The sequence below is a fragment of the Xiphophorus couchianus genome, chromosome 17 (genome assembly GCF_001444195.1).
Source record: "Xiphophorus couchianus chromosome 17, X_couchianus-1.0, whole genome shotgun sequence".
Classification (NCBI taxonomy): Eukaryota; Metazoa; Chordata; class Actinopteri; order Cyprinodontiformes; family Poeciliidae; genus Xiphophorus; species Xiphophorus couchianus.
In genome coordinates this window covers 12,909,207-12,923,371 of record NC_040244.1, presented here as the reverse complement: position 1 = coordinate 12,923,371, position 14,165 = coordinate 12,909,207, and positions in this window count along the sequence as shown.

The window sequence follows — 14,165 nt, the reverse complement described above, 5'->3', positions numbered from 1 at the left end:
TTCAATAAGTTGCGAAATCTGCATTTCCTCCTTCATTTTGTACCAAAAAAGTGAAGTGTTCCTTGAATGTTTGCTTCCTTTTACTGGAGATGAAATTGCTTAACTTCTAGCTGTTTGACGTTGGGCTTTGTCAACACAGAGAGAAAGAAAAAGCAAGACTCAGATTTTTGGTTTAAGCAACTCCCTCACCCATTAGGCCAGACAAATGTTTAGGTTTAGATTGAGTGAAATTTTTACACCTTTTGTCTCGTCCTTGCAACCACACCATTTGCAAAGTGTCATCTTTCACTTTTTAGGCCGTTTCACAATTCCGTACATCACCTTTTTACATAGCCTTCCGACTTGTTGTGAAATTTGTTTTCAGACAAAACAAAATGTCATGCATACTTAAGCCAAAGCATGTTCCAAAAATGTTTGAGTGTAGAACAATAATTGTTTAACGCACCACTATGGTTCCAAACATTTTTGCCCCTATTCCCAAAAGTGCAGTTTAAGATTTTTTTCCCATTTCTTTCATGTTTACTGTGAGGCAAACTGGAAACATAATTTCTTATGGGATTCCTTTACTGATGGTTCACACTCATGGGTCTCAGTTTTGAGGAATGCAACCGATTCTTGGCTGCTATTTTCATTCAAAAGAAAAATTTTAAACCATGTACTGTTTTCTTTCGGCTTTGGAATTCTAAAGCTATTTGGGTTTGTCTATTTCTTACAGCACAAAAACAATGATGCTGAAGTTTGTGGTTGTACTTACTCATATTTATCTGTCCGAGTTCTGAACTCTTTGCCAGGTCCTGGGTGGTTTAGAGTTTTTTGGGGGATTGAGTCTAGTTTTATTAGTAGTAGTAGTAGTATGTGTTTCTTAGCCTCATTCTTTGAATAGATCAGCGTTGTTTCTGTTCTTTAGTTGCTTTAGTTTTTTTTATTTTGTTCCTTGTCTCTTTGTTAGTGTTAGATTCATATTCCTTGTTACCCAGTTTGTGTACTCTTCCTCAGGCCACTGTACCATTCTATCTCTCTTTCTCTCCCCAGTATACATACAACCTTTTCTCAGTCACCCCCTGCCTGTTCCTCCCGTTAAATCCTGCTGCTTCCTTGTTCTTCCCTGGCTCCTGTGATTTTTGTTCTGCTCTGGCTCCCTCTGTTCCCTGTGACGTTCATATTTGTTTTGGTTCTAATTGTTATGTTTCAATTAAAACTTCAAACTTCACTGCCTTGCTGCATTTGGTTCCTCCATCGCCACTACGCATCATGGCTCTCTGTACATTCCATCCTTGTTCTTGATGATATTATTGCGTGACAACAAAAAGAAAAATCTTTAAATGTACTTTCAACAGAAATGATCTCAAATCTTTCCCATTCTAAAATATTTATGGTAGTTAATATTCGTTATTTGCTTAAATAAATAGATTTTATGTCAATAAATTGGGCCAATAAATGTTTTAGCAGTCTGCTGTACCTTTCTCTTTCATCTTAAGCTGGCATCTATGACTGCTGAGGTGAATTGCATAGCACCTCAACAGTCCCTGGTGTCAACATGTGATTGAGTATGGAAACACCTTCTTCCCCCTCTCTTGCCCCTGAAGCACACACAAACACACATTCTGTCTATATCAGTGCGCTCCGGCTGTTGCCGTCATGACAGAGTTGACACAAAGTTCACGCTCAAAGGTGTGAAATTTCCGACTGGCTGAGAGGTGATCGTCCGGATGTGAATGACTGACAGTTAAATGCGCGTGCTGTTGAACGGTTTGTTTACTTGGTGTGCCTTTGCTCCCATCAGCAGCTGGCCTTTGTCATCGCGGACTACCTGGGCACATGTGAGGCCCTCCAGGATGGCACAATGGAAGTTAGTCACCAAGATTAAAACATTCACTAGATAGTTATGGGTGTGAGTAGCACAGTTTTGCTCATTTCATGTCTTTTCGTGCCAAATGATCACCGGACCTTCTTGGGCTGAAGGTTTTATGCACAGTGGTCTCATGAGGTCAAATAATTACTAGTGTCTACAGGCTGTAGTGTCTGAGTCTTTGTGAGTGCATAGTATGTTGGGAACTGGTTACACAAGATTAGACATACGTAACTTTCTTCAGCTTAGGTTTGAAGTGAGAAAAGTCCATACATTTTGTCATCGATGCAGTTTCTTGAACTTAGAAACAGTGTGCCTTGTCATAATGTCGTCCAAATGCTGTCCATTTTCAACGAGAATGGTGAAATACCCATTCCATGTCAGTAGGTGGCTTCTAACTCTCTACTAATGACAGTAAAAAGCAAAGTTATCTAAATAGCTTTCTATTTAAGTCCTGCCGTTGTGGCTTCTCCAACAGAGAACATCTAAACAATGAAATAGTAATATTTAAATATAAACCAGAAAGTGAGTGGAAGCAAAAGGAAATGTCAGAATTATACTTACAGACATTATACTGGGTCGAATGGGATTCATAGTTCTTTCATTTTTTTCCTTAAAAGTCAGAGTTCAAATATGAGAACGATATCACACCCAATTTGAGCATTTCCTTTTTCCTAGCTTGAAAATCTGTTTGATTTACTTGTGGTGCTATTTTTATTCAGTAACAATAGTTAACTTCTGCAGCCTCAACTTCTTTGCTTTTTGTATGTAACCCTGTCAACGGTTTTAAGTATAAGAAGCTTGAGAATTTTGCATCTCAAAATACAAAAAAAAAAAAAGAATTAAAGTTCTACTACTCTATTAATGTTGCGGATCAGGATCTGAATGCTACACCTGAAGCTTACCAAGCCAAGCAGCTTTATGAAATTCAACCTTAAGCCGAATTAATAACATACTTCTGAGATCAAGCTGAAAGAACTTTTCGAAGGTATGCTTTGGTCTTCGCACGCTGGCGGGATTCCACAAGATTGCTTCGCCTCTGGCCAACTTCTGACACCTGATAACTGACAGGTACTCTCTTACTATTAAATTTCACTTTGAACCGTTCCCACGCCTCAACAGGGGGTGAAGTCAGGACTTTGGCTTTGTGCTGCAAATAAATTGTTCCACTTATGTACTAAAACAGGGATTAGTGACTTTAAAGTAAGTTTTTCAATGCATCTTTCCATTTTGCAAGGGATGACTTCCAGTACTCTGACATTATGACCGAGGTAGGGATTTGACACCGCCATCCGAGCGCCAATGCAGCAGCTTATCACTTGATCTACATGAAGTTGCAGTACATTCAGAAAAAAAACAATACAAGACCGAAAATTTTACTCACTTTGGAATAGGTAGAAGAGACCGACATGTTTCGGGACCATGCTGGTCATTATTCATTATACTTGTTGGACATCTGTAGCATTGTTTTTGTAGATATGTATTGTCATGAATCATAGAGACGATAGTAAATCTAATTCAAATTTCGTATTTTCTTGATAACTTGATTTTACACCCCATCATGGTCGTGGCCTTCAATTGAGACCATTCACCCTTTATTTTACGGTAATTAAATCCTCCATTGTCAAAGTCAGTACAAAACCTCTCCCTGGTGGGTATGGATTGTCTCAATTAAATGGATGCATTTGTAAAGTATAATCACCTAAAAGTAAGAGTGTCGGCTGAATTGAAAGAGCTTCTCACCTATTCTCAAAAGAACTACAACGGATTTGGTAATAATAATTAAAAACAAAATCTTCCATGACAGCAAATTTTACCGACTCCTCTTCCAGTTTACATACGTACTCAACAGCTGTTGAAAGTGATTGACTCACTAACAAAAAGGCCCTTTGCTGTACGTGTCAGTTTGTTAAATTTGTGCTCCCAGAGACCGTAATTACTTAAAGAGACAACGGCTGTGGCCTACCATGAAACCGCTTTCCGAGCTCCCTGACAACCCATAAATTACTCGACCCAAACTTTCTGAATTTTTAAACAGCCAAAAAACAATGTCAAGTATTTAAACTGCGATATGGGGAAGACAAAGTACCGCCGCAGCATGTCCATGCTACTGTACCTCTTGTGCCCTCAAGGGAATGATATCCTCTAGCGAGAGCACAAAGCGTTCCAGGAGAGAGAGTGACAAGGGTGTTGGGGCCAGAAACAACAGATGATTTACATAGCAAAGGAGGTGATGAAAGTCAAAATAGACAAAGGCATCACGGAGGTATCTTTTTTATTTTCAGCATAACTGGAAGAACACGTATCTGCTGGAGATGCATAAATGAAGCCTGTCACTATTTGGTTGGGAAATGGTAACACCAAAGCTCCACCCTGACACCTTCCCATGTCACTTCTAGCCTTCGCCCTCCGAGGAATCTTCCGCTGTTGACAAGTGGCCACAGTGTGTCTTGTTGAATGTCAATACGACGCAATCCACACTCTGATATGGCAACAAACACAGTTGGGGAGTAGGCATAGGTTACGATAACCGATGCAGACCAAACAGTCCCGTGTGACCTTCTCAGTGGAGTTATTGTTGACAACGTTGCACTTAAATACAAATGTGATCATTTTTGATACCTGCATAGGTGGAAGCCCAAACTGACCGATTTAACACCTTCACTGGCTGATGGGTTATGCATGACGCATTAGCTTTATGGAGTACGCATAAACCAAAACATAATCCTTTGGTCTGATGTTTCCCAATTCTTTGTGTGGCAAGCATAAACAAGTAAGTGGAACAAGCTGTTGCTGTTTATTTCAACCTTTCACCGTACATTTTCACTTCTGTTTTCATGGAAAATAGCCATTTGTCAAATATCTTTGCAGGAGAGTTCAGGTCAGTTTGATTAAAAAAAATGTTTTTTTTTAAACGGGACTATACACATTAATAAAACATTAGCATAGAATTACATGAGATTACAAAAAATAATCTCGAACACAAAAAATCAGAAAAAGAACAAAGAAAAGCAAGACTATGCAGTAAAATTTGTATAAGAACTTAATAGTTTAAACATAGTCAGGTTGATTTTTTTTTTTCTTTTCTTTTCCAGAGCCAAATCTTAAAATGTTTTCTATAAGAAACAAGAAGTGGGAGCTCCTGTACTCAGAACTGCATTCCAGATATGAAATTCATGCTAACTAGCTCTTTGCTTACAGTAACCATGCACATTTTTATATTCAGTTAAGGACATATGTTAGTTTTTATGCTTAGTAAAAATATATTAATTAGTTCCATTTGTTAAAATTCTAATAAAAATTCTAATTAAAAGTGGCACCACTCAACCGTTTCATGAATTTGTATTTAACTGAATTGCTTTGAACATCCAGCCTGATGTGGCCCATTATGGATTATTAAACAAACGTAATAATCTGTCATAATTCATAATAACTGGGCCAGACTGGGATCGGAATTACAAGCAGTGGATGACTTACGCGGCACAATTCAATCAAATTATAAATATTTGCATCCGGCTTTTATTGTAATTTGCCAAGAGAAATAAATTAATGGTTTTTGTGACATTTAGCTGAAACCAAATATTTACACACACATAAAAAGACACAAATACACTTTTCTTCTCACTGTCTTACAGACATTTGGGTCAGTATCCGGAATAACTAGCAATTAAAATATATGACTTATTCGGATTTAACTTCAGAGAGTGAGGAAAGAAGTCTTTGTACCTATTTGGTTTCAACTAGGAAATAATCAGATTTTATTTTTATTTATAAGAAAACTGTTGTATGCACTTTGAATGTTATAAGTGTATGGATGCACAAGCTGCTTTGTCTGAGGTCAAAAACCAGCTTCTCTCTTAAGTCCAAAGTAATAATGTCTAGACTTGCACTGAGGGATCCACCCAGATGATTTGGTGATTAATACTACAATTAAATATAACTTTTTTTCTCTCCTTTTTTTTTTTTTTTTTTTTGCATGCAAGCGTAATAGTCTGTAGTAACGTCCAAGAGTGAGCCGTCAGAGAGTGAGTTCGGAGGGTGTGATCGGTTAATCTGTCCAGGGATAAACAGAGACGAAGTTAAGAGGTTAAGTTCATAGTCGAAGTTGGTCCAAGGAGTGTCCAGATTCCCAGGGATATCGCTGTCTGGTGTTCTCCTAAGCTGCACAAACACACAACAGCAACCTTAACATTTTAAACATAGTCATGTTGACTCTGACTCACACCATGCACTGTCGCTATGGTTTCTTTTTCAACAATGACACACCAGAGTACACATTTCCAAAGCGAATGCAAATCGTCAGTGATTCATTAGCCGAGTAGTTCGAATCAGCAGCAGAGTTTAAATATCGTATAAAGAGATTTTTATTTATTTTTTCTCCCTTTATGCAGGTTTTGGAAACACCGGGGCATCCCCCAAGAAAAGCCCCAGCTTTTTCTACGGCCCTGTTCGCTCTGCTTCAGCTTCCATTATTCATGCCCTACTCAGCCGCATCAATCCGGCCCAGACCGCTCGCCTTACATGTTACGCATTCATTCACAGCACAGCTTACACAAGCTGCAGTGGCAGCAGCAGCAGCAGCAGGTACAGAGAGGCTGTCCTGCCCTCAGGTGAACACGCTAACCTAAATTCTACTTTTCAGCACTCTGTGACAGTTTTACACCGCAAGCTTGTGAGTGGAAGGATTTGTTTTGGAGTAATTTATGCACAAGCAGAAAGATTAGATAACTGGATTGATTTAAATGGTTATGAATCCCCTGTGGTGTAGTTGCTTCCAGTTACGTAACAACAACAAAAAACCAGTTCCTCAACTCTTTTTTTTATTTTTTTGTCACCCAAGACTTTTCATTTACTGATATGTGAAATATTTAATAATTTGGCTTTATGAGGATGAGACAAGGCAAGATTTCGGATATACCACAAATTATAAACTGTGAGAATAATATTAGAGGTTAAAAAAGTTATTTTGAAGTGTTGGTCGCCTTTTGATGCCAAAACATCCCTGACTTCTTGCGACATAGACTCCAACAGATCCCTGGAAAAGTGCTGGCTGGCACTGAAATGTTAGCAGAAAGTCCACAAATTACTTAGTGGGGCCTCCGTGAATCAGGATTGTTTGTCTAGCACATCGCACAAAGGCTTGAAGTTGGAGGTCAAGTCAAGTCTATGCAGTTCCATATGCAACAAACTGAGATATAATTTGCATTTTGACACCTTTCTATCAAAACCAGCTCTGACTTTTTGAGTTACAGCAGCTTGTCTGTTGGATCGGACCACCATCAATTTTCCGGTTCACCGCTGGATCCTTGGATCAGTTTTAATAGTTGGTGTCAACTGCAGACCAGGATCATCCCACAAGATCTACAGTTTAGACGACGTTCCTACCAAGTGATAAAATCATCACGATTTGGTATTTTGGCCATTATCATATTAGCTGAAATTCCTTGGGCTTGCCCATACCTTCTTTGTACGTCATTTTTTAATGGTCATAATGTTATGCCTGGTCAAAGTATTGTTGCTTGTAGGTTTGGCTACCTCGTATGTGTTTTCAATGCCTAATAAGCATTAGCAATTCATTTTCGGGGTTTCACCAATAGATTTGTTTCCATTCTGAATATACTGAAACCACAGTGCGGAGTTCACAGTGTTCCGCTCCGTCATAACCAAGTGCTTTACTTTATCCGACACCTCGATCCGATTTATTTTATTTTCATATAAAATTGATCAGAATACCAACTTATTATTGCAAATGAAGACCAAGTTTCTTTATTGAAAAGGAAACCTGTTCCGGTTTCATTACTATAGATTTAACAGTAAGTCAATGGAGGAACTGAGGAGCCGCTTTCGTTTTTTACATCAGAATAAAAGTCGCAAACATAGATATAATGTTGGCTCGCCTTTGTATCCGAGACTCATGTTACCAGAGGAAGTCATTTCCTCAAGCAATCGAAAACTTCTTTGCGATGAAGGGACTAATGGTAATACTTTATTATGACATCTTGCGGCACAAGAGCTAATTATACCCAAAAATGATGCATTCTTTAACTCTTAATTAAAGGACAAACAAGGAAAACCTTATTTAGTAAACGCATGTTGGAACATGTCACCACAGTACACAAACAAACAAGCGAGATACGCCCATAGCAAGATTGAAAACCAGTGCATTCTCCACTGGTAATGTGCAAGGGGAGCATGTACTATGCACCCAGTAAAGTGTGTCAGAGGATACCCTCTCTTTTTCAAACCTCTGAGCACTCTCTACCTCCTCCCCCTCGCCAAAGTAACACGCTTTTCCTATCAGGTGTCTCATTTGTACTCGCACAAATAACTCGTTAATGTTCCCTCCCTAATAAAAATTCAGATGCCAGAGATTTCCCCTGTCTTCTTGTGCCAAATTAGCCAAGTTTGCTGGTAGCCATTACGCACTTGTTTGAGCCGACACCTCGGAGCTGCGAGTGAAGTTAAAGGATGCCAGTTTTTTTTTTCTTCCTCTTTTTCTTCATTTTCTTTTCTTCTGAGAACAACAATTAGCATGTTGACTCAAGGCATGTTCATGCCTGCTGTGTCTAAGTAAATGCAAACTATGCGTGTGCACCTTCTTCGCTATGCAAGCTAACGCAATTGTGCAACGCTCCTGTTTTTCTTTTTCTTTTTTTTTTCATTCAGACTCTGGCTTGTGAGTTTATTCCCTACTGGGGCATTTAATTATGCTGTGCCTCCCACAATGAATTGACAAACTAAACTACGGGCTGGTTGAATGTCATGGCTATATTTATCCAGTGACAGACCAGACAGAGACACACTCAGCGCCTCTGTCTGTCCCCTTTGAGAATGGGGTTTAGAAATGCACCACATAACCCAAAAACTAGGCCAAGCACAGATGGACCGACTGCTTTACAGGCGCGCCGACATGTCAGAGGCTGTCATTGTGTTGCATAAATGACCCCCTGTGTGGTGCAGCTTGCATTCAGTAACCAAACAGCTATCTTTGGCTGGTTTTGAAGGCGGAATGGATCGGAGCCGAACTGAGACGAATCAAATCAAAATTTTAAGAGCCAAAGCTCCAAAACAAGCTGATGCAAGGATTCTTTTGGGGGGGAAGTTAAACAGGGTTGTAAGATTCAAAATCATGTTTATTACAGTGTTAGATGCTTAGTCTTCTAGCTTACATTTTTCTACCTCCTCCCCCTCGCAAAGTAACACACTTTTCCTATCAGGTGTCTCATTTGTACTCACACACATAACTAGAGTGTCCAGGAGGCATCCTGACCAGATGCCCAAGCCACCTCAACTGGCTCCTCTCGATGTGAAGGAGCAGCGGCTCTACTCTGAGTCTCTCCCGGATAACTGAGCCTCTCACCCTACCTCTAAGGGAGAGCCCAGACACCCTACGGAGAAAACCCATTTCGGCCGCTTGTAGCCATGATCTCGTTCTTTCGGTCATGATCTGAAGCTCATGACCATAGATGAGGGGGTGGGAACGTAGATCGACCGGTAAATCGAGAGCTTCGCTATTAGACTCAGCTCTCTCTTCACCACGACGGACCGGTACAGCGCCCGCTTCACTGCGCCAATCCGCCTGTCGATCTCCTGCTCCCTTTTTCCCCCATTTGTGAACAAGATCCTAAGATACCTGAACTTCTCCACGTGGGGCAGGACGCCCCCTCCCGACCCGAAGAGGGCATTCTACCCTTTTCCGGCTCAAGACCATGGCCTCAGATTAGGAGGTACTGATCCTCATCCCGGCCGCTTCACACTCGGCCACGAACCGCTCCAGCGAGAGCTGCAGATCACGGCCTGGTGAAGCCAATAGGACCACATCGTCCGCAAAAAGCAGAGACGTGATCCTAAGGCCACCAAAACGGATCCCCTCAACACTTGGCTGCGCCTAGAAATTCTGTCCATGAAAGTAATGCACAGAATCACATCAAAGAAGTGAAACATTTGCAGTGGATTTTAGCAGGTTGGGTAAACACGCTACCAAATGCGCTAACTAAACTAAACAAGCATGCTAGCTACTTGGTGATACGACCAAAGAATGTTGATTACAATCTACTTCTAAGGCGCAAAGAATCGACACAAGACGCATTCTACGATTGAAGCCAGTGACTAAAAAAAAACAATTAACGGTAACATCGACAAAAAAAAAAAAAAGCACAATTCAGGTAAACAAAGCTATAATTCTAGTAGCATTTTCAATGAACAGAGAAGAATATTCCAGTAAAGATGTTTCTGGACATTATATTACAAGCCAGTGTGGCTGCCTGTGTAGCCGTCTGTTTAGAGTACTTACAATAAAAATATGTGAGTTTTATCTTCCTCCTGCTGAGTGGCACCATCATCTTCACATCCCTCTGACCCATTTATCTGCAGGCCTCTGCCCAGGTAAATCTGCGCTGATATCATTATGTTCCCATTAACCACCCCCCCTCCTTTCTTCCCCTCCAAGAGGCTGTTGCCCTAGATTGTGGAACTTTCTTTTCCACACGGAAGACGAGGAATTCAGCAGAAAAAAAAAAAAGAAAAGAAAGAAAAGAAAAATCTCTCTGGGACCGATAAAGGGATTACAATGCAAAGCCAGTTAAATTGGAAGTTTAAGGGTGACTGGGTTTAGGTTCAAATGATTACATGCAGCGCATGCAAAATACTGAAGATGATGTTTACATGACATGTCAGTCTATTACAAACAGAAACATTTATTTACCAATCGGCTTCCACGGCAGGGATCGTTATAAAGGGGCATTTGCTTTGCGTTTCCTCTCGTGCTTTATCTGATGTGTCCAGTTCAGTTAAAGTTGTGTAGCACATTAGTGGTTAGGTCATAAAATAATATCCAAAGCACAATTATTAGCCATGCACTGCACAAATGTGGCATTTATAGAAAAGTGGCAAGAGGATAAAGCCATACAAGGTTCTGTTTGCAAATGGCTACGAATCCTGTACGATACATTTTGGCCTAATTGCAAGAAGCTGTTTGGGACTGCAAACTAACACTTACTCAACTGTAGAGCATGGTGGTGGTAGCATTATGCATAGGGGAATGTTTTTCTGGACAGGACATATGAGTTCAGTTGAGACTTCATCTCTCAACAGGACTGTGACTCTAAACGTACAGTCAGAGCTGAAATGCTTTAGGTAAAAAGAATACCCATCTGTTTGAATGGCCCAGTCCAAGTCCAATTATGATGGCAAGGCTTGAAAATTGCTCCGCAACCGATCCTGTACAGCTCCTAGACGCGTAGATCTGCCCAAAAAGCGTAAGGTCGACCTGCAAAGTTCAGACTCGCGAAGTGGCTGCGTGCAAACGCGTAGCGCACTTTTCGCTTTTATAAAAGTATTTTTTTTTTAACTGTTTAAATTTCTATCACATATCTATTAATTAATTGAACGACTTTGTGTTTAAAATGTGACAAAAAGTTTTAAAAAAATAAAATAAAATAAAAAAGTTCCAAATGTCTTCAGCTCAAACAGTGCGTCAGGGTAATGATGTTCTGACTGTAGGGGTGTGTGTGCGTGCGCGTGTGTGTGTGTATACAGCAGTTTGCATTTGTGTAATGCTCCCACATCTGCATCCATCTGCTTTTTGATAACACTGCACAGTGCCCATTTAAGGTGGTCTGACATTTACATGCAGTAGTCCACTGGTGTTTAAACTAAATATCACTATAACCGCGATCAACGGCAGACACTGACCAGACACAGGCGCCGGCATCTGCCACTCCCCTTCCCTTTCTCCCTTTTTCTCCCCGCCTTTCTGGCTCCCTCCCTGCGTCTGGCTGTTCACGCTCTCGTGTGTCTATGCCCGCGCGCGCGCGTGTGCGTGCGTGCGTGCGTGTGTGTGTGTGTAAAGGATGAATTCAGACAGCCAATTATGGGTTAAGCAAGGCGGAGAAGGAATGACAACATGTAGTAAAGACTACTGTCTGGAAACACTGAGAGAAAGAGACAGTGAGAAAGGAAGACATAAACAAAAAAAGAGGCCGAGTGAAACTGACCAAGTGGGAAAAAGGGACGAAAACAAAGGATGTAAATAATCATTGACACAATCACGTAAGGTGGATGTGAAAGAAATTTAAAAGAAGAGGACGGGAAGGAATACAATACATGACAAGGAGATAAATCTATCTTTTTTTTTTTTGCCTCGGGGGGTTTCCTCAAAAGTTTAACCGCATACAGACTCTGCTGGAAGTGCGTCATTAAAGAAACATCTCAACTTGTCTTAAATCTTTAAGAGGAAACCCACGTTTGAACTGAGTTTTTAGAGTTCAGCTCATAATTAGAGCTCAAAAAAACCTGCCTAAACTCAGCATTCAGGAGACGTCAGAACAGATAGTGGAATTTGAATTCAAAATATGGAAATGTGATAGAGTAGTTGGCATGATATAACTGACAGTAAAGTTTCTTTTACATATAGAATAGAATAGAATTCAACTTTATTGTCATTGCACTGTCACAAGTACAAGCAACGAGATGTAGGCATGAACCTTGGAAACAAATGGATAATATGATGGAGTGAAAAATCCAGGCAGAGTTTACAGCCTGGTAAAAATGATTAATAGTGCTTGAAGATTCATATTTTAGCTTTTATTTGAGAGATCAGCACAAACTAACACATAATTTATAAATAAAAGAAAAATGATCCTGGCATTAACTTTGAGCACAAATTCTAACTTTATAGTCCAATCAACAAATAAGTCAAGAAAAGCAGTCAAAATGACAGTATCAGGCAAAAGAGAGTCATATCAAGATTTTTTTTTATTTTCTTTTTAGAATTTACCAGTTGGTTGTTTAAAAGGGAACTCTTTACGATCGTATACCAGTGGCTTAAGCCTATCCGAATTTGCTTTTAGAGCTCAAAAATCTTCAACTCCAGCCTGACCGGCCGGCAGCTCTCCTAAGGGCAGCACTGGAACCTGACCCCGTCTTGTATGTAACGGTGAGAGAGAGAGTGTGAAGCGGGGAAAGAAATCACCTGCAATCTTATTAGCGCCAGTAGTTCTGTGCGGAGCAACGTGTGCGCTCCAGATCCCAGCAGAGGAGCTGTGGCTCACATTAGTTAACCCTGCCTCACCCAGGTTGCCGTTCGGGCTTATTCCTGCTGCATAAGCCTTTAATGAGTTCACCGCTATCTCCGCTGTCTTTCCCTCGTCACCAGAAGTTGTGTGTGTGTGTGTGTCGCTTGAAGCTTCTAAGATCGTTCTTAAGGTCTCGGGCTTTTCTGGTCTTTATATCGTCGGTTTCTTTGTGTTTCTCGATCTTTTAACATCTCGCCACCTTTTTTCTCTTCCTGTATCTGTCTCCTCTGCCTCCCCTGCCCTGCCCTGCCCCCCAACCTCCTCTCAGCCTATGTTGTTGTAGCTCAGGATTAGGCCCTTCTCTTGTTAGAAGGACACTAAGATGTAGCAGTTAGAAAAGAAAAGATGAGGCATTTTCTATTCTTTTACTCAAAAGAAAAAGATATCTTAAAAGGTGAAAGTGACAAAAGAAAATTCTTGGAGAGCGCTCTGCTCCTGGATGTCTCCTGACAGATGAAGCGGCATTTCTCAAACCGGCCTCCTTGCATGCTTGCCCTTAAATATTCATGCTGTTGTACCTGTGATTTATTCATGCTGCATTCACATCTGGTTTGTGTCTGGCGTTGCCGGGAAATACGTATTGGGAGCAATTTGTTTAGCCCGGTGCATGACAGAAAGCATGCCTCATGCCCCATATAAGGTCGCGAGAAGGTCCCCGAGGGGGGAGCGAAGCGAGCCGCCGTTACTGTATCTAACCGTAACGCTGCACGTGGATGTGTATTTGAGTCTCTGTGTGGGAGTGCCAGAAATTACCTAATGCTTATGTTGGAAAGCGAAGCGGCCAAATAAAGATGTGCTAACTACATCGGGGAGACACGGTGCCTTGCAACGGCACTTATACCCCTCAATTTATTTGGTTGAATTTTCATCACTTAACGACCGAAAGAAGAAAAGAAAACATCGGGGTTGTTTGTGGATACGCCGATCCAAAAATAATCAAATGTGGTTTTTCCAAATCCAGGATGTTTTACACCAAAACGGCCCCCTTGTCTGACGAAGACTTTCTATTGGTTTTTAAATTAGAGCAAGTGAAAATGTCCTGTAAAGAAAAATCTGAAGTACAACACAATATGTCTTTTAACAACCATGCTTTTTTTTTTCTTTCTCTTTTATCTTACAGTAAATATGCTCACATTTATCAGCTAACCTCTACTTAGAAATATTCCTTAGATAACCCAAAATCTGTAACACAGCAACACCTTCTGAAGCGAGAGAGACCCCAATCCTGATCTTATTGCTGA